This window comes from Eriocheir sinensis, unplaced genomic scaffold (genome assembly GCF_024679095.1).
Source record: "Eriocheir sinensis breed Jianghai 21 unplaced genomic scaffold, ASM2467909v1 Scaffold586, whole genome shotgun sequence".
NCBI lineage: Eukaryota > Metazoa > Arthropoda > Malacostraca > Decapoda > Varunidae > Eriocheir > Eriocheir sinensis.
This window is the reverse complement of record NW_026111927.1, coordinates 265,737-286,836: the sequence shown is the minus strand read 5'-3', so window position 1 is coordinate 286,836 and position 21,100 is coordinate 265,737. Positions and strand designations below refer to the sequence as shown.

Here is a 21,100-nt window from a genome sequence, read left to right as displayed (position 1 = left end):
GACCTCTGTTCTGCCGTAGACTGACGATATGAAGTTTACAGTGTCAATCCCTAAAGTTAGAGCATTTGCCAGAGCAGGATGAAGAAGTCTAACATAGAAACATAGAAACATAGAAACCTAACATAGAAAGGTGGAGGACGTTGGGAAAGGCCTTTGTTTTGTATTGGACTAGCAAGGCCTTAAGATGAAGATTAGATTAAGTTTGAGTATTTGCCAAACCACGATGGAGTATAATATCAGAGAAAGGTGGAGGACGTTGGGAAAGGCCTTTGTTCTGCAGTAGACTAGCAATGCCTGAAGATGAAGATTATATTAAGTTAAGAGTATTTGCCAAAGCACGATGGAGTAATATATCAAAAATAGACGTGTGGAGGACGTTGGGAAAGGCCTCTATGCTGCAGTGGACTAGTAATGACTGAAGATTATGAAGGCCAGAGTGGGGTTAGGTTAGGTTAGGTGGGGTTAGGAGAGGTGGAGGACGTTGGGAAAGGCCTCTATCCTGCAGTGGACTAGTAATGGGTGAAGATTATGAAGATCAGAGTGAACAGTGACGTTAGGTGGGGTCAGGTTCACGGGAGCTGCCTTGTATACGCCCACCGGCCTGTTGCAGACTCCTTGGTTAGTATTGGCAGACACTTCCGCCTCACACCAACTATTTCCAAAGGCCAAAAAGGGGATCAATTGGGTTCTCATGAGAGTGTTTTCAGGTTCATGGTACAGAAGAAGAATCAAACTACTACTAGGACCATTAAAATACTCCTGGAAATACCGAAAACTCATACGAAAACCGTGTCAAGTATGTGAGCTCGGGCGCCGAAATGGGTTAAGATTCGTTTTAGTACCGTGCCAGTATCTCATTACCTACTTTATGAAACATCAGTATCTCTTCATATATCTTTTCTACAAACCTTCAACAGTCATGGAGACGCTTTGAAAATCCAATTCAAGGACTCTTTTTTTGCTATTGAAAATAGGGATAATGTTTACGAAAGCGCGTCGCCTCCTCTGGCGGCGGCCGCGGCGACACTGCAGCTGGTGTTGCGAAATACGTCCTCGCCGAAATAAGTCACATATACATGTGGGGGGGTCCTGGCTAGAAGGGGGGTCAAGGGGGGCGCAGCCCCCCCGTTAGTAGGTCGTAAAGTTCTGATGGAGTAGTTTAACTATGCTCCCCGACCTAAACCCTTGCGAGCTATTTCACGGCCGCGGCGACTGCAGCGTCGCCGCTGCCGTCGCCAGAGGAGGCGACGCGCTTTCCTAAACATACAGCACGTTTGTAGCTCACTTACCCTCTTCTAGGTTCTATCTGTACACCTCTATATAGTTTCTCGTGGAAATACTACAAGAATACACAGTCGATCCACGCACAGAATGATGACGTCAAGAACCTGATGTTAAGGGCCAGTCTTACAGTCCAGTACAGCACGCTTGTAAGCTCCCCAACCGAATACACAACACGAATAAAATTCGTTGTTGAGGTTTTTTTTTCACAGTTGTTACATTTTTTATGCCCTTGTACTGAAAACTCTGCTGTAAAAAAAAAAACTATACAAGGAATTTTCGTCGTGTTTTGTGTTCGGTTGGGGAGCTTACAAGCGTGCTGTACTGGACTGTAAGACTGACCCTTAACATCAGGTTCTTTGTTTTCGCTACCTTTTATTTGCATTATATTTGTCACACATGAGTCATCCCTTTACTTTTAGTTGTTGTTGTTTTCATGGGAACCCTGGAGCCTAGATTTAGGTCAGGTGAGAGTGTGACGTCATCATGCTGTGCGTGGAACGACTGTGTATTCTTATAGTATTTCCACGAGAAACTATGTAGAGGTGTACAGATAGAACCTAGAAGAGGGTAAGTGGAGGAAGAAAAGGAGGAAGAGGAGGAAGCAGCGGAAGAGGTGGAGGAAGACTTTAATCCAGACCCAATAATTCGTAGATAAAACTTTCTTCTCATAAGGATTGAACCCCATTTTGCTTCCCCATCTCTTTCATAACATTTACCCGTTCAGTCATTTTTTCCGACATACTCATAGAATAAGTTCCGCACAATGGCAATATAAATAAAAAAGCTGCATGCTGAACTTTCATCAACATCAAATGAAACTCCTATGATGTGAAAACTCAATGAATCAATGAAAGAAAAGAAAAAAAGAGAAAAAGCACTTGATGGCAGCTATTTTTTTCGTGTGTTTGTGTTAGGAGAAGTGGTGGACAGACTTTTTGTGTCATTGTTTTACCTTTGAGCTGCTTCCTGTGATGCGAAAATAAACAGATAAATGGGAGAGAAAAGAATAGAAAAAGCACATTATGGTGACTGTTTTCTGATGGTGGGAGAAGTGGTTATCGTTTTTTGTGTGTGTGCTGTGTGTTAACGTTTGCCTGCTATGATGCGAAAATAAATATATAAATGGGAGAGAAAAAAAAAGAAAAACACATGATGGTGAGTGTTTTCTGATTGTGGGAGAAGTGGTTGGTGTTTTTTTAGTGAGTGTGTTTTGTTTTGTCTTTGAGCCGCCTCCTGTGATGCCAAGAAATGAATAAATAATTAACAGTGCATATCCTTAACCCAACAAGAGGACACTCGACTTATACATGACAACTCCTAGGCCGGTATTCTCAGACGCTTCTGTCTCTCATACCAACTTTTTCCACAGGGGTCAAAGCAGATCAGTCTGATTCTCATGAGTGTTTTTTTTAGGTCCATAGTACAGATAGGAGGTCAGACTACCACCAGGGTCATTAAACTACCCCTGGCAATACCCACAACGCCTACGAAAGCTGTGTGTGCGTCTGTGTGTGTGTGTGTGTGTGTGTGTGTGTGTGTGTGTGTGTGTGTGTGTGTGTAGAGAGAGAGAGAGAGAGAGAGAGAGAGAAATAAATAAATTCATAGATGGAGAGCAAGGATGAAAGAAAGGGAGAAATAGAATGAAACAGAGAAGAGAAAAATAAAGAGACAGACGACTAAGGAGAAGTGGGCCCCGATGCGAATGTTGAAAATAGGGGCCGTCCTCGTGAGCGTCAGCACTCTCACTGGTGTTTTCTCTCGGCAGGTGTGTGGGTGCAATGTACACCTGAATGATGTTAATTGGTGAACAGCTTCCTACCAAGTAAAATCAATCCATCAATCAATCAGAGAAGGAAAATATAATAAAAAAGAAAAATTGGAATGAGAAAGAAAAGGGAAACGGATGCTGCGTCGCAAGCCGTCGCGAGGATTCCTTTGGATGCTTGTGCGCGTTTCCCAGGCCCGTCGGTCTTCCATCCCTGAACCGATAAACGCGGTGACCGGCGCCTTCACAGTAATTATGATTAATTTTATAATCCAGTCTGGTAGTTTTAAGAAGCGAGTTCTTGCATCCTCGCCTCGGCGGGGGTGTGGAGCGCCAGCGAGCCCAAGGTCTCCCTGGCGAGCATAGCAGGAATGGAGGGCTCAGGCAGGGCTCCTCGGCGTCCCTCGGGGCCCCGATGGAGGTGCCGGAGATCTTCCGGCTACAAACCCGGGCAGGTGGAGGTCGTTAGCCGTGGTAGGCAATCTGCCTAGGAGAGCAAACTCTATACAAACCCGGGCAGGTGAGGCTCGTTAGCCGTGGTAGGCAATTCACCTAGGAGAGCAAACTCTATACAAACCCGGGCAGGTGAGGCTCGTTAGCCGTGGTAGGCAATTCACCTAGGAGAGCAAACTCTATACAAACCCGGGCAGGTGAGGCTCGTTAGCCGTGGTAGGCAATTCACCTAGGAGAGCAAACTCCGAACAATAAACCCGGGCAGGTGGAGGTCGTTAGCCGTGGTAGGCAATTCACCTAGGAGAGCAAACTCTATACAAACCCGGGCAGGTGGAGGTCGTTAGCCGTGGTAGGCAATTCACCTAGGAGAGCAAACTCTATACAAACCCGGGCAGGTGGAGGTCGTTAGCCGTGGTAGGCAATTCACCTAGGAGAGCAAACTCTATACAAACCCGGGCAGGTGCTGGTCGTTAGCCGTGGTAGGCAATTCACCTAGGAGAGCAAACTCTAAACAAACCCGGGCAGGTGGAGGTCGTTAGCCGTGGTAGGCAATTCACCTAGGAGAGCAAACTCTAAACAAACCCGGGCAGGTGGAGGTCGTTAGCCGTGGTTGGCAATTCACCTAGGAGAGCAAACTCTAAACAAACCCGGGCAGGTGGAGGTCGTTAGCCGTGGTAGGCAATTCACCTAGGAGAGCAAACTCTAAACAAACCCGGGCAGGTGGAGGTCGTTAGCCGTGGTAGGCAATTCACCTAGGAGAGCAAACTCTAAACAAACCCGGGCAGGTGAGGCTCGTTAGCCGTGGGAGGCAATTCACCTAGGAGAGCAAACTCTAAACAAACCCGGGCAGGTGAGGCTCGTTAGCCGTGGTAGGCAATTCACCTAGGAGAGCAAACTCTAAACAAACCCGGGCAGGTGAGGCTCGTTAGCCGTGGTAGGCAATTCACCTAGGAGAGCAAACTCCGAACAACAAACCCGGGCAGGTGGAGGTCGTTAGCCGTGGTAGGCAATTCACCTAGGAGAGCAAACTCCGAACAACAAACCCGGGCAGGTGGAGCTCGTCAGCCGTGGTAGGCAATCAACCTAGGAGAGCAAACTCCGAACAACAAACCCGGGCAGGTGGAGCTCGTCAGCCGTGGTAGGCAATCTTCCTAGGAGAGCAAACTCCGAACAACAAACCCGGGCAGGTGGAGCTCGTCAGCCGTGGTAGGCAATCTGCCTAGGAGAGCAAACTCCGAACAATAAACCCGGGCAGGTGGAGGTCGTCAGCCGTGGTAGGCAATCTGCCTAGGAGAGCAAACTCCGAACAATAAACCCGGGCAGGTGGAGCTCGTCAGCCGTGGTAGGCAATCTGCCTAGGAGAGCAAACTCCGAACAACAAACCCGGGCAGGTGGAGCTCGTCAGCCGTGGTAGGCAATCTGCCTAGGAGAGCAAACTCGAAACAAACCCGGGCTGGTGGAGCTCGTCAGCCGTGGTAGGCAATCTGCCTAGGAGAGCAAACTCGAACAATAAACCCGGGCAGGTGGAGCTCGTCAGCCGTGGTAGGCAGTCTGCCTAGGAGAGCAAACTCCGAACAATAAACCCGGGCAGGTGGAGGTCGTCAGCCGTGGTAGGCAATCTTCCTAGGAGAGCAAACTCCGAACAATAAACCCGGGCAGGTGGAGGTCGTCAGCCGTGGTAGGCAATTCACCTAGGAGAGCAAACTCCGAACAATAAACCCGGGCAGGTGGAGGTCGTCAGCCGTGGTAGGCAATCTGCCTAGGAGAGCAAACTCTAAATAAACCCGGGCTTGTGGTGCTCGTTATACTGTCGTAGACAATCCACGCGATGGGAACACCAAAGAAAAGGAAGATAAAAAAAAACACCAGAAAAATGGAAAATACAGAAACGAAACATCAAGAAAAGAAACAAAAAGATCATCCACCTTTAGGCCCTAACATCGCCAAAATTATGGGTGGGTCTCTTCTGGGAGATTATGGGTGGGTCTCTTCTGAAAGCGGCTCACCCAGACCAAAGAACATCAACAAGGGATGATATAGAAAAGAACACCAAAAAATATGGAAAAGAACAGAAAAAACATCGAAAAGAAAAGCAACAGAAATAAATGAGCAACATCGAGAAAGAGAAATACAAAGAAACATCATCCACCTTTCGGCCCATTTAAACAACATCACCAAAATTATGGATGGGTCTCTTCTGGGAGGAAAGCGGCTCATCCAGACCAAGGAACATCAACAAAATGATGATAGTAAAAATAAAAACAAAAAATCAAAAGAAGTAAAAGAAAAAAAACTGGAAAACATCGAAAAATAAAACAAAAGCAATACAAAGAACGAAAAACACGACATCAAGAAAATGAAATAAAACAAACATCATCCACCTTTTGGCCCTAACAACATCTCCAAAATTATGGGCGGGTCTCTTCTGGGAGGAAAGCGGCTCACCCAGACCAACGAACATCAACAAAAGGATGATAGGAAAAAAGAACATCAAAAAAACACATAAAGAAAACCAACAGCAAGAAAACACAAAGGAAAAAGAAAAGAAAAAGAAAACAAATAGAAAAAAGAAAAGAAAGAAAGAAAAGGAAAAAGAAAAAAACAAAACAAAATAACAAAAAATAAATAAATAAATAAATAAAATAATATAAATAAATAGATAAATAAATACAGAATATAGTAAAAATAACTAACTGACTCTAACTGCTTAACTAACTATCAAACTATCTATTTAACTAACCTACCTAACTGACGGTAATACAGCTGTTTGACTACCCATTAACAAACAAACAAACAAAACACTTAACGATCTAACATGGATAGTGAGGTAAGGTGGGATTAGACTTACAGAAGCTGCCTTGTATAAACCAACCGGCATCTTGCAGACTCCTGACGTTCTTATGTTCTTTTACGTTTAAGAATATGGCCCTTAAACCCCATTCACACCTGTACTAATACCTGACTGGTTGGGTGACTCATTCTACCTCTGCCTGACTCCCCTCCTGCTACTGTCTTCGCTATCAGCACACAATCTACGCTCCCCCATAAAACCCACACCAAACCTAACCAAACCTACCTGTAAACCCCTTCACACCTGTACTAATGCCTGGCTGGTTGGGTGACTCCTTCTACCTCTGCCTGCCTCCCCTCCTGTTACTCTCTCCGCTATAAGCACAAATCTTCCCTCCCCCATAAAACCCACACCTAACCTAACCTAACCTTCCTGTATACCCCCTTCACACCTGTACTAATACCTGGCTGGTTGGGTGACTTCTTCTACATCTGCCTGCCTCCTCCTGTTACTGTCTCCGCTATCAGCACACAATCTCCCCTTAACCATAAAACCCACACCTAACCTAACCTAACCTTCCTAGCCTAACCTTACTGTATACCCCTTCATACCTGTGCTAATACATGACTGGCTCACTTCCCTACATTCAACCTACGCATTACCCCGGCGCGCTCCTCGCTTGGCCCGTGACCCCGCGCAGGTAACAGCAGACCCCCTCAGCCGGCGACACAGGACCGATTGTGACACGCAGGTTACCTCAGTTTACCTTTCCCAGGCATACCCATTTCACTGACCCACGCGTGAGGAGGAGGAGGAGGATAAAATAGCAAAGGAAAAAGAAGACGAGGTAGAGGTCAAGAAAGGGGAGCTAGCGAGAGGGAGGAAAAGGAGGAGAAGGAGGAGGAGGAGGAGGAGGAGGAGAAACCCAACGTGGCGGGTGAGGTAGTGTAGGCTGCGGGGTCAACTAAGCTCCGCACCATTATCCCCTATTTTCAAAGGGTAAAAAATAAAGTCCTTGAATTGGATTTTCAAAGCGTTTCCATGACTGTTGAAGGTTTGTAGAAAAGATATATGAAGAGATAGTGATGTTTCATAAAGTAGATTATGATATACTGGCACGGACCTAAAACGAATCTTTACCCCGAAATGTTTAAGAATATGGCCCCTTATGTTCTTAAGAGTATAGAGGTTTTGCAGTGACGTCACGAAATAGCGTCGTCTGCAGACCCGCTGGTGGTCCCCTCCCCAGCAGAGTGAGCAGACGCACCACGTGTGCCCCCTCCCTAAGTCACTACCCGCGGGCAACTGGCAGGACCTTCAGCATCATTTGTGTTAAGTGATTACGCGAGATCGCTTGAGAATGCTGCGAAGCTAAGATACATCGAACAAATCAGTGCTTTTGTGGTTCATGAAGTGTGATTCCAGAAGTGGCTCGGCGAGTGTTAATGCCTTCACGTGGCTGTATTTCGTGTAATAATTCTCTCAAATACGGTGGACGGCCAGTAATCAAAGCTTGGTGTGTCAAAACACATAACTTAAATACTATCCTTGCTTTTATTGGCAACCAGTGGAGCTCTATCAGAACAGGAGTAATTCTCTCTCGTGGTGGAATTCCTTTGATTAATCTCGCTGCTCTATTTAAGACCATCTGTAATTTCCTTAAGTGGAGATTTGGCAGGTTATAGTAGATTGAGTTGCAATTATCCACTCTTGATATAATACTGTTAATCACCAATTTCTTGATAGAATCTTCATCCAGGTATTTCTTGATAAAAGCAATATTTCTAAGGTGATATCCGGCAATCCTAACGACATTATTTATCTGACATTTCAGTGTCAAATTGGAATCCAACAACACTCCCAAGTCACGAACACTTTCAACAATATGAATTTCATTACCACTTATAGTCATGTTACCGTCACCAAAATAACGTAGAGTGTCCTTCTTCCCCACAAGCATGAATTCAGTCTTATCATCGTTTAATTTCAATTGCTTATAATGCATCCAGTCCTTGACTGAATTAAAAACACTATTGATCTTAACACTTGTATTTTCAATATCAGTGATGGAAAAGTAGAACTGGGTGTCATCAGCAAATAACTTGAATCCTACACCATGTTGTTGTAGTATCCTGGATAAACTAATCATGTATATACAAAATAAAATAGGTCCCAGCACACTTCCTTGTGGAACTCCTCTTGTCAGAGCTTCATATGAAGAAAAACAATTTCCAATTTGCACACAATAACTTCTGGTTTGTAAATAACTCTCAAGATACTTTAACGCATTGTCTACCACTCCAATGTTCCTTAAGTCTTTTACAAGCAATTCATGAACAACCGTATCAAATGCTGCACTAAGATCTAGAAGAACCAATATAGCACATTTACCCCCATCCATCATTTCAAGTAAATCATTAACAACAGAACAAATAGTAGCCTCAGTAGAAAATATTGGCCTATATGCAGACTGACTATCAGGCAAGACATGGACCTTTTCCAAGTGTTCCATCAACTCTCAATAATTGCATACTCTAATAACTTAGACAAAAAGGCAAATTTGATACTGGTCTATAAGAGCTTACATTTTGATAATCAAGTTTTCCCTTTAAGACTGGTTTTATAACAGCTCGCTTTTCAGAATCCGGAAATTTACTTGAAGAAATACTAGTACTGACAATTCTTAGCACCATATCCATGAAACTAGGAAAATTATCTGCATCCATGATATCTAGTACAGGCAATGGGTCACTGGCACAATATGTTTTCTTAGCTTTCTTGAAAAGTCGAACAAGATCATCCTTCCTAATGATTTGAAAACACTGCAATCTACAATCCACCTCAACATCAGCAACAGGCATAAAAGGTGTGTACACAAATTCCGATACAATATTCATAATCTTACTCTTGAAAAAACTACAAAAGTTATCCGCTAAATCTTTATCACAGAAACCATCGGGAAGCTTTCTTCTCAAAGTAGTACCAGTAAGACTGTTGAAAAGTTGATATAATTTGTTCATATCTGATCCTGCCTCAAGAATTTTAGTATGATAATAATTTCTTTTACTCCTACTTATCAAGTCATTATAGCGATTTCTCACATTTTTATAATCCTCCCAGGCCACAACAGATCCCTCATTTCTCCATTTACGTTCCTTGCGTCGTTTCTCTCTTTTCAGTGTCAAAATTTCACCATTAAACCAGGGAGATCTATCCTTGACAGTAATGACCTTCTCTAGGATCGGACACACATTGTTATATTGTGTCTTAATCACCTCATTATAAAAGTCAGTAAGACAATTCACACAATTTGATTTAAATAACAAATCATTGTGAACACACTCTCGTCATATCTTCATAAAAAGTCTGACTAATTTCACTGATAAATGTAGCAGCAGAGAAACCCACCTTATTCCTAAAATAAATTTTCTTAGTTACCTTACATATTGGCAATAATAATCTAAATGTTATGAGCCTGTGAACTGGGGAAATAGTAAATTCATGTTCAACATCCACCCTACCTATGAGATTGTTCACATCATCACTAATGACTAAGTCTAACATATGGCCAGTTGATGAAGTTATTATGCTCACCTTGTTTGACAACTGATAAGATTCAAGAAGCTCACAGAAAGAAACTGTGTTATGGTTTTCATGATCATCCATCCATATATTGAAGTCACCAACAATGAAAACTTTAAAAGAAACCATATCAATTGAGTCCAACAATGCACTAAATTCATCAAAGAAGAGATTAACACTTGACCAAGGTGGCCTATAAATAACAAGGTATGCTACCCACTGGTTTTGATGCTTAAAATTAACTTCAATATATTCAAAACTTGATACTTTCACTCGTGTCAACACCCTCAGGTGAGAAAAAATATTCGACAAGAAAATGCCTACACCACCCCCTCGTCTGCCCTCTCTGGGGCTATGAAAGAAAGTGTGAGTAGCAGGTGTCATCTCAGTAACTCTACTTGTGTCATGCTCATTCAACCAAGTCTCAGAAATAGCTAAAATATCAAGTGATTGCTCATTTAACATTTCCCTAATTTGAGCAGTCTTGTTACCCACAGATTGAATATTAACAAAAGCACAATTTAAATATTCAATAGTAGACCTAGACCACAATTTAAATATTCAATAGTAGACCTAGACCACAATTTAAATATTCAGTAGTAGACCTCACCATCCTTCCGTGCCACGTGTCCGTCGTGGTGGTTTACCTGCCTTTGTAGTATCCACAAGTCAGGGTGACTGTGTACTGCAAGGCGAGGGAAGCATTTGAAAGGTCGAGAGGCGGCGTGTTGCAGAGAGGAACGAGAGAGGACTGAAGGAAGACTCCAAGACTCCAGACCACGAGGTAGACAAGGTGTGGTTTCGGCTTCGCCCATCTCCAGCTAAGTACATATTTTGCTAAGGATGTTTTAAGATAGTTAGCTAGGTAGCTGTGTGCCTGGAATTAGCTTATTCCTTATTTTCCAGCGAGTTTCTTCGTTGCTGTAAATAAACTTAAGAGCAGGTTCATCTGGCCTTTGTTTGTCCTATGGGTGTGTGACTGGTCATAAATAATAAAGATGACAAGGGGCTGTGAGTCTGAGAACTCAATTTTCAGATACTTTATTTTATATTTTTGTGCTGAGAATTTTTTCGAGATCTCAAGAAGTCCAGACCTTTCAAGAACCCCACACCCGCTCTTCCGGATTCGCTGGAAATCTATAAAATGACACAGCATCTCTCCCGTGTCGGTTAGAACATCCAACCGCACAGCATACGTATCCCATGACGAACACAGAGTATTTGTGCTGCAAGTTCTGCAGCCGCCACTAAGGTTTGCTTTGATAACTGACCACCAAGATGGCCGTGCAGGCCCGCGCGACCCCCGCACCTCCACTAATGACGTCAGCTGCAAAACCTCTGTTGCATTCACTAAGTCTTCCCGATCGTTCTTAGGGGCTGAACAAGGAAGCAGAGGCGAGGTGATTTAGTTCGGGTCAAGGTGAGACTGCAGGTTCTTAAGAGGCTTACGTGATGGTGCAGAAAGTCATGGAAGGAACGTCTTTCAGGTTTAAGATCTAAAGGTTATTCACATCATTCGGTAACTCAGCAAATACTCGTCTGTGTGTGTGTGTGTGTGTGTGTGTGTGTGTGTGTGTGTGTGTGTGTGTGTGTGTGTGTGGAGGCGGGTGAATATGTGTGTATGTGTGTGGGGGAAGAGGGGGTACGTGTGTGTGTGTGTGTGTGTGTGTGTGTGTGTGTGTGTGTGTGTGTGTGTGTGTGTGTGTGTGTGTGTGTGTGTGTGTGTGTGTGTGGAGCGGGGTGGATGTGTGTGTGTGTGTGTGTGTGTGTGTGTGTGTGTGTGTGTGTGTGTGTGTGTGTGTGTGTGTGTGTGTGTGTGTGTGTGTGTGTGTGTGTGTGTGTGTGTGTGTGTGTGTGTGTGTGTGTAATAATAATAATAATAATAAACGGTTTATTAAGTGATTGCAGCTGTAAAGCTGAAAATATACATGTTAAAAATACAATATTGAAATAAAATAGAAAAAAAAAGTACAATGTGAAAGGGGTATAGGGGGTCTGGGGTGGTGGGGGGGAGGTGAGGTGGTGGAATGCAGTGCGTTAGTGTTGAAGGAGGCGGTGTGGTATTCCGGGTGACGGGTCAGGTGTTTAAGCCCCAGGTCAACCCCAGGTCAAAAAAGGGTCAGGTCGCAGTTGATGGCAGGGGTGCAGGTAGAAGCGGTGTCGGCCGTCACTCAGCTTAGTGATGACCTGCTAATCTCTCCAGCCGGTGAGACAAGATAGGAAGAGGTAGACCGAGAAGCGGTAGGCGTGGGAACATCAAAACGTCTGCACTGCCCCATGCCACTTGCCCTTGCCACTTGCCCCAACCATGACTCCACCTGAGTGACGGGCCTCAACACTGCACTGCACCTGAACCGAATTCTCCCAGCAGCATGATGGTCGGGCTGGTGTACCTGGGGGCACCTGGGGGCCGGCGTCGGCTGGATGGTTAGGCGGCGTCGACGTCACACTGGCCATTACTACTCTTCATTGTCTTCACGGCACCACAAACGCACTGCACTCACTTTCTCTCGCCATGATTAAGCTTGTCACAAAAGTTTCTTACAGTGTTGGGTTATTGATGAAAAAGGAGAGGGGGATGGCCCCAGGCTGCTCCTTACGGAGCGCCGTGACCCATGTCTGACCTCGGTCAGGTCTGGGCCACAAGTGTGTGTGTGTGTGTGTGTGTGTGTGTGTGTGTGTGTGTGTGTGTGTGTGTGTGTGTGTGTGTGTGTGTGTGTGTGTGTGTGTGTGTGTGTGTGTGTGTGTGTGTGTGTGTGTGTGTGTGTGTGTGTGTGTGTGTGTGTGTGTGTGTGTGTGTGTGTGTGTGTGTGTGTGTGTGTGTGTGTGTGTGTGTGTGTGTGTGTGTGTGTGGGTGGTTGTGTGTGTGTGTGTGTGTGTGTGTGTGTGTGTGTGTGTGTGTGTGTGTGTGGGGGTGGATGTGTGTGTGTGTGTGTGTGTGTGTGTGTGTGTGTGTGTGTGTGTGTGTGTGTGTGTGTGTGTGTGTGTGTGTGTGTGTGTGTGTGTGTGTGTGGGGGGGTGTGTGTGTGTGTGTGTGTGTGTGTGGGGGTACGTGTGTGTGTGTGTGGGGATGTGTTTGTGTGTGTGTGGGGGTGTGTGTGTGTGTGTGTGTGGGGGTGTGTGTGTGTGTGTTTTTCGGGGTGTGTGTGTGTGTGTGTGTGTGTGTGTGTGTGTGTGTGTGTGTGTGTGTGTGTGTGTGTGTGTGTGTGTGTGTGTGTGTGTGTGTGTGTGTGTGTGTGTGTGTGTGTCTAAGCCATCTATCTATATTCATCTATCTGCACATTACGTCGATATCTGAATCTTTTTATCTATCTTCCCATCAGCCTATTATTCTATGTATTTCTATCAGTCTATGAGATGGACGAGGCAGGAATTGGTTGTTTTTTGTGGGTGTCATCACTAAAAATTATTATCCAAGCTTATGACGATTAAAAAATGTACAAATTGGAAATATTAACTTCGCCCTGATCCTCTTGTTTCAATCACATACAGAAGGAGATCTAAGTTATCAAGCAATAGAAACTCCACAAGTAAACGCAAAAAAGTGTAAATACTGACCTCTTCCTGATGCTCCAATTTCTAATATGTACAGAGAAATCTTAGGTCGGCACTGTCAGACCCCTCCACACCTCACATCAACAATTTCCAAAGGCCAAAAAGGAGACAAATCAGGTTCTAATGAGTGTTTTTAGGGTTCTTGGTACAGAGGCAGGGCCAAGCTACCACCAGGGTTATTAAGCTATCCAAGGAAATGCCCAAAACTCCTAGCAAAACCGTGTCAAATATGTGTGCTTGCGCCGATATGTTTAAGAGTATGTCCCTAAGTTATTAAGCAAGACAGTTCGCGCGAGTGACGGTTCAGTAACTCCTGCTACTCTTCCTTCTCCCTCCGCCTCTTCAGCCCACGTGCCGCGCCGCTAAGGCCTCTGAGCCACGGTTGTTACACGCGTAAAACTCAGCGTGATCAAAGCGGACATCTACTGTTTGATTTCTATTCGTTGTTCCTGTCATTACAAGCGAGTCAGTACAGCCGCCGGCATCACAGTGAGCACGGCGGGATATTATTCATCCGGGGGCTGAATTCCGCGAACTTTAATGGATTACACACACACACACACACACACACACACACACACACACACACACACTGTAACACACCACGCCACACGTTTCATAACTAAGCGAATCCAGTCAAAGCAAACTTAATTAAAACTGTTCCTTTGTGAAGAGTGGAACAGACGCGCCCTCGCCCCGGTGAAAAAACGTGAGCGGAGTGGTTACCCCGCGACAATTACCCGCGGCAATAACAGTCTGGAGACAAATGATTCGCCTGAACGTGGGACGGCGTGAGGCAGGGAAGGGAAGGAGGGGAAGGAAGAGCTACAGGAAAGGAACACATAGGGATAGGAAGCGGAGAGATAGGACAGTAGGCTGGGATTTGGCTGTACGAGGGGCGACAGAAGGCAGGGAAGGTAGGGAGGGGAAGGAATAGCTAGGGATAGGAAGCTGAGAGATAGGACAGTAGGCTGGGATTTGTCTGTACGAGGAGCGACGGGTGGCAGGGAAGGGAAGGAGGGGAAGATATAGCTAGGGATAGGAAGCTGAGAGATAGGACAGTAGGCTGTGATTTGTCTGCACGAGGGGCGACGGGAGGCAGGGAAGGGAAGGAGGGGAAGATATAGCTAGGGATAGGAAGCTGAGAGATAGGACAGTAGGCTGGGATTTGGCTGTACGAGGAGCGGCGTGAAGCAGGGAAGGGAAGGAATAGAGCGAGTTAGGGCAAGCGAGGGATAGAAAGGCTAGGGATAGGAAGCGGATACAGGTCAGTAGGATGGGCAGGCTGGTGGACCTTAGTTGATGATTCGGCTGCACGAGGAGTGGCGGGGGGCAGGAAAAGAGGGAAGGCAAGAGCACCAGGACAAGCAAGGGCAGGAAAGTTAGGGGAAGGCAGCGGGGATAGGACAGTAGGCAGAGGGGACCGGCGAGCCTCAGCTGTTAACCCACTCGCTCGCTAACTGAGGCAGCCCCGACCCTGCTTGCCTGGGACTGCACGCCCGACACAAAACGCTCCGCCACAGATCCTCGGCTAATGGGTCTTCGGCAATATCGAGCCCTATATGAGCCTACCACGACTGCTGCCCACAACGGTCCACTGTCACATGCAGAGGAAGAGGACCGTATATAAAGTAACCGTGTATAAACTACGACTACTACGACTACAACGACTGCATTCCACAACGGTTCAGTGACATATAAAGAGGAAGGGAACCGTATGTAAAGTAACCGTGTATAAACTGTAACACTGACTACTAGATCCTAAGTTAACAAGGAAGGAAGACTAGGGAAAATCTACAACACAGAACTTGAAAATCAATATAACTGACTCCATCATGAGTTAACAATAAAATGAAAAAAGAAAATGTTCGTGAAGGAAAAAAAAGGAGCACTCTTGTTACTGATTCTTAAAAGACGAATCATCACAATCCACTTCATTCCATCCTTCTGTGTGTGTGTGTGTGTGTATGTGTGTGTGTGTGTGTGTGTGTGAGAGAGAGAGAGAGAGAGAGAGAGAGAGAGAGAGAGAGAGAGAGAGAGAGAGAGAGAGTTCGCCAATTAAAGAAAGACTGCTCGTATTGCGTCATTTTCACTGCACGAACCAAAACACATAAAAGGCGCGAGTCATTTACGTCTGTATCAAAAACACGTCAACAAATAACACAACGCTTGAAATGCATTGCGCGTCACTCACATCCTATTACTGCAACGTCAAATTTACCTAATATGTTCGGACGGAAATATAAACACGACTATAAACACGGATCTAAGGTCTTCTATATATGCTACTGGACTCCCTACAGGCACTTGTTGACGGTCTGTTCTTAGCGCCGTGACCCTGAGTGCGCGTCCCTGATTCAAGCCGTATTCTAAACGTGTCGGCATCTGACTTCGCCTGTTTCAAAATTCCTCTCGGAGAAGTTGCTGGGTTATGCATGGACTGTTTAGTGGGAGAAGATAAATATTTTCCACTGGAGTTCTTAGCATGAGGGAAAAGCAACAACAGTGTCACAAAAGTGGCAATCTATCGAGTCTCAAATCTGAAACCCACGCCGCTCCGCCTCTCTGTAACGAAGACCTTGTGTATACATAGACTTAGGAGAGGAAAGAATACGCCTCACTGCCTTTATTTATATATGTTTTCCTTGCATCAAAGGAAGGTCAAATTGAACGTAGGGAAAACCTCGCAAGCAATTCAGACTCTTTCGTCTTTTGAAACTTTTATGAATTGAAAACAGCGCCGCTGGGCAGAGAACGAGATACCCAGATCATGACAGTCTGCTTACCTATAGGGATTTTGAGTCTCTCCAGCTACGGCCGTGTTCTCAAACCTTTCAGGGCCTACACACCCACACTTGATAAGGCTTTGGTAGAGTCTGTGTTGGTATTTCCATGGTTAATATTATGAGCTTAGTGATAGTTTCACAAGGCCTCTGCGCCATGAGTGTGAAAACGACACATTATCAAACCTTTCAGGGCACACCCACACTTGATAAGGCTTTGATATAGGTTGTGTTAGTATTTCCATGTTTAGTTTTACGATCCTAATGACAGTTTGACCATGAACGTAGAAAAGACATTCTAAAACCTTTCTTGGCTTACACATCCACATTTGATAAGGCTTTGATTGAGACTGTGTTAGTATTTCCATGAGTAGTTCAACGAGCCTAATGATAGATGGACAAGGCTTCTGCACCGCGAATAAGAAACACACACATGAGAACACGACCAATCCCCTTTGTGGCCTTGGGAAATAGACGCTGTGAGAGCCGAAAGCGTCTGAGAATACTGGCCCGTATGTCTTCTTATAGGCGACAGCAGAGGCGCTAACAGACAGAAGGCCACAGCTAGCAACACACGGCAGAGCAGGTCAAAAAATAAAGGCTAATGAGCACGTACTAATAAACAATTCCTGAATTGTTTTTTGGGGAAACTTTGTGAATAATGGAAACACGATGAAAAATACCAATAATTTTTTTTAACGAGTTAATGTAATATAAATAGATATGGTTTATGAGGCGCTCTGATGAATATAATTATACTAATGACGCCGGGAAAATTCATACACACACACAAAAAAAAAATAATAAAAAAACAAGAAACATACACAGTAATATATCTCTCTTCAGTAGTGTCACGGTAGGAGAACACCTCGGTTCTTGCGATCATAAATTAGTGCGCGTCGACATTAAAGCTCAATCATCAGTGACTGAAAATAAAGTAAAGGTGCCCAATTTCAAAAGAGCTAACTTCGTAGAAATCCGACAAAAACTAACAGAAATACAACTATCAGATGACGGCAACGTAGAGGAAGCCTGGCTAAGCCTTAAAAACCACTTACTCACTCAGCAGAACACATTCGTCCCCTTGTGCGAGAAGCGAATTAACACTAATAAAAGCCCACCGTGGTTTAATAGCGAAATTAAACAATCAGTCAATGAGAGAAAATTGTTTTACAGGTTAAAGAAAGAACAAAGCACGCCCGAGAACATTAGACTTTATAATGATGCCAGGCGACGAGTAAAAAGACTAGTACGTCAGGCAAAGCGTAGATATGAAGAAAATATTGCAGCCAACTGTAAAAATAACCCGAAATCTTTCTTCAGTTACATAAACAACAGAAAGGCGATCAAAAGTGGTATTGGACCTTTAACAAACAGCGACGGTGCACTAGTGACTGACAGCCAACACATTGCAAACCTCTTAAACAATTACTTTTCCTCGGTGTTTAATACTAACAGTCTTCCTCTCGCTACCACCAACACCAGTACTATTGTAAATCTCGAGCATGCATTGCCTAATTTTGAAATAACAACCGATGAAGTCCTTAAAGCTCTCCATTCACTTAAAACAAATAAAAGTCCTGGACCTGACAAAGTATATCCAACTCTGCTGAAAGAAACGAAGAGCGAAATACTCTCCTCCCTCACAACCGTATTCAATATGTCCTTGCGACAAGGCATCGTCCCTTCAGATTGGAAAAAGGCTAACGTGACACCGATTTTCAAGAAAGGAGACAAAAAAGTACCAGGTAATTACAGGTCCATTAGTCTAACTTCGGTTGTAGGTAAGCTACTTGAGGGCATAATTAGAGACAAAATTGTGAGTTACCTTGAAAGCCACTCATTGATTGGGGACTCACAACATGGCTTCCGAAACAAAAGATCCTGCCTATCAAACCTATTAACCTTTTATAACGACCTCTTCACTGTTTATGACGTAACCAAATCACTGGACGTAGTCTATCTTGATTTCCAGAAAGCGTTTGATAAAGTCCCGCATCATAAATTACTTTACAAATTAAAGCAAATAGGTATTGACGGTCAAGTAAACCAATGGATCGCGAATTGGTTGAGCAACAGACAACAAAGAGTAGTGATTGACGGATTTAACTCAGAATGGGCGCCTGTCACTAGTGGCGTCCCTCAGGGCTCGGTTCTTGGCCCAGTGCTCTTCATTATTTACATCAACGACGTGGATGTTGGACTCAATAACCGCATTAGTAAATTTGCAGACGACACAAAGATTGGTAACTCGGTTCTCACTGACTAAGACAGGCAAAGCCTCCAAGAGGATTTGCACAAAATTTCAGCTTGGTCGGATAGATGGGAGATGCCCTTTAACGTAGACAAGTGCCAGGTCCTTCAAGTTGGAACGAGGAATAAGAAGTTCGAATACGAAATGCGCGGCGTTAAACTCAAAAGCGTTCAATGCGTCAAAGACTTGGGGGTCAAAATCGCGTCAAACCTCAAATTCTCACAGCAATGCATCGATGCAGCAAATAAAGCGAACAGAATGTTGGGCTTCATTAAAAGAAACTTTGTATTCAAGAATAAAGATGTAATACTCCCGCTCTACAACAGTTTAGTCAGACCCCACTTGGAATATGCGGTACAGTTTTGGTCCCCCCTACCATGCAAAGGATATTGCTAAATTAGAAGGTGTTCAGCGTCGGGCAACGAAAATGATCCCTTCCTTGCGCAACAAAACCTACGAAGAAAGGCTTTCTACCCTTAACATGTTCTCTCTTGAGAAACGTCGCCTCCGAGGAAAACTGATCGAATGTTTTAAAATACTTAATGGTTTCACGAATGTAGACAGATCAACATTGTTTATGATCGATGACAGTCTGCGCACGAGGAACAATGGCGTAAAACTCAGATGTAGACAAGTAAATTCAGACTGCACAAAATTTTTCTTCACCAACGTTGTAGTGCGAGAATGGAATAAGCTTCCACCATCAGTGGTCCAGTGTAACACGATTGACTCCTTCAAAAATAAGCTCGACCGTCACTTCCTTCAACTTAATATCAACTAGAGTAGAAGTGCAACGTTTTGGAGTCTTCTGATTAATGTAAAATCACTTAGGTTTAAGGACAGACCACGAAGTCTGGACCATGGGGTCTGTGTGGTCTGATTTTCTATGTAAATCTATGTAAATCTATCCATTTATTATCTATCTCTATGTCTATCTGTATCTTATGTCTATCTATCTATCTATTTATATATTTCACGCTATTTCTGTCTACTTATCTTTCTATCTATCTAACTCTCCATCTATATCTAATTACTTATATATCTGTCTGTATTACCTATCTAACCAGCTTTGTATCTATTCATCAATCTATCTATCTAACCTTACCATAACCTAACAATTCCCAGAAGAAGCCAGGAGCAGCCCCGCACACAACATAACAAGACACACTCACGTTCCGCCCTGCAGTAACCCAGCACACACACACACACACACACGGCCATCCCAAGGACAGCACCAGGCGACCCGAGGATGCGGAACGTACGTGAGGAAAGAAATGAAGATAAATTACTTTATTTTACATTTCAATGAGATGCCTGCACAGAGAGAGAGAGAGAGAGAGAGAGAGAGAGAGAGAGAGAGAGTGTGTGTGTGTGTGTGTGTGTGGGTGTGTGTGTGTGTGTGTGTGTGTGTGTGTATGTACCCCAAAACACACACACACACACACACACACACACCCTCCCGACCCCCTCTCTCCCTGCCCCTCTCTCTCCCCCTCCCCCTCTCTTTCCCTTCCCTCTCTCCCTTCCTTCTCTTTCCCTTCCCCTTTCTCCTCCCCTCCCTCCCTCCTCCATACAATAAATACATCTCTACCTCTCTACCTCAAATTGGTATTTACATGTATAAAAAGATCAAAAGTGAAACCTCCGTGTCCTTACAGCCACAACATACTTATTTCACCCGTACTCATGAAAATTTACGTACACCTGCCCATAATTTAACACTTTTTCAACACTCACTTTCTTATTCAGGACCGAAAAAATGGAATTCTATTCCTAATAATATTAAAGCTCTAAATTCAATACACTCCTTTAAAAAACAATTTAAAAAACATATTCTTCTCAATTATAATTATTAAGTCCATGTATCATCTGTCAGAGTGTGTCCTCAGCTTAATCAATTATTACCTTATACTATTATTATTGTATTAATACTATTACTTTTTTTTTTTACAACAAAGGAAGCAGCTCAAGGGCACAGAAAAAAAAACAATAATAAAAAAAGCCCGCTAATCGCTGCTCCCATAAAAGAGCCAGAAGAGGTGGCCAAAAACAAGGTCAAATTCGGGAGGAGAGGTGTCCTGATACCCTCCTCTTGAAAGAGTTCAAGTCGTAGGCAGGAGGAAATACAGATGAAGGAAGACTGTTCCAGAGTTTACCAGTGTGAGGGATGAAAGAGTGAAGATGCTGGTTAACTCTTGCATAAGGGGTTTGGACAGTATAGGGATGAGCATGAGTAGAAAGTCGTGTGCACCGGGGCCGTGGGAGGGGGGGAGGCATGCAGTTAGCAAGTTCAGAAGAGCAGTCAGCGTGGAAATATCGATAGAAGATAGAAAGAGAGGCAACATCGCGGCGGAATTTAAGAGGTAGAAGACTATCAGTAGGAGGAGGAGAGCTGATGAGACGAAGAGCCTTAGACTCCACTCTGTCCAGAAGAGCTGTGTGGGTGGAGCCCCCCCACACGTGAGATGCATACTCCATACGAGGGCGGACAAGGCCCCTGTATATGGAGAGCAACTGCGCGGGGGAGAAGAACTGGCGGAGACGATACAGAACGCCCAACCTCGAGGAAGCTGATTTAGCGAGAGAGGAGATGTGAAGTTTCTAGTTGAGATTTTGAGTTAAGGATAGACCGA

General features: G+C 44.4%; 2 long non-coding RNA genes across 15 annotated transcripts; one reads left to right on the top strand and one right to left on the bottom strand.

Moving 5' to 3' along the window:
* Positions 1-3,128: 3,128 nt before the first annotated feature.
* LOC126993224 (uncharacterized) lies at positions 3,129-5,337 on the bottom strand. Its single transcript, XR_007747521.1, has 3 exons — positions 5,194-5,337; positions 4,320-4,517; positions 3,129-3,799 (listed from the first exon to the last, which is right to left on the bottom strand). It is a non-coding gene; the product is annotated as an uncharacterized LOC126993224 (long non-coding RNA).
* On the top strand, positions 3,460-5,304 carry LOC126993223 (uncharacterized). Of its 14 annotated transcripts, XR_007747519.1 has the most exons (8): positions 3,561-3,699; positions 3,833-3,962; positions 4,028-4,098; positions 4,164-4,222; positions 4,353-4,553; positions 4,690-4,893; positions 5,026-5,099; positions 5,168-5,301. It is a non-coding gene; the product is annotated as an uncharacterized LOC126993223 (long non-coding RNA). The 14 variants fall into 14 exon arrangements; XR_007747517.1 differs by lacking the exon at positions 4,164-4,222 and having other exon boundaries at positions 4,028-4,092; XR_007747513.1 differs by having other exon boundaries at positions 4,164-4,553.
* Positions 5,338-21,100: the final 15,763 nt, after the last annotated feature.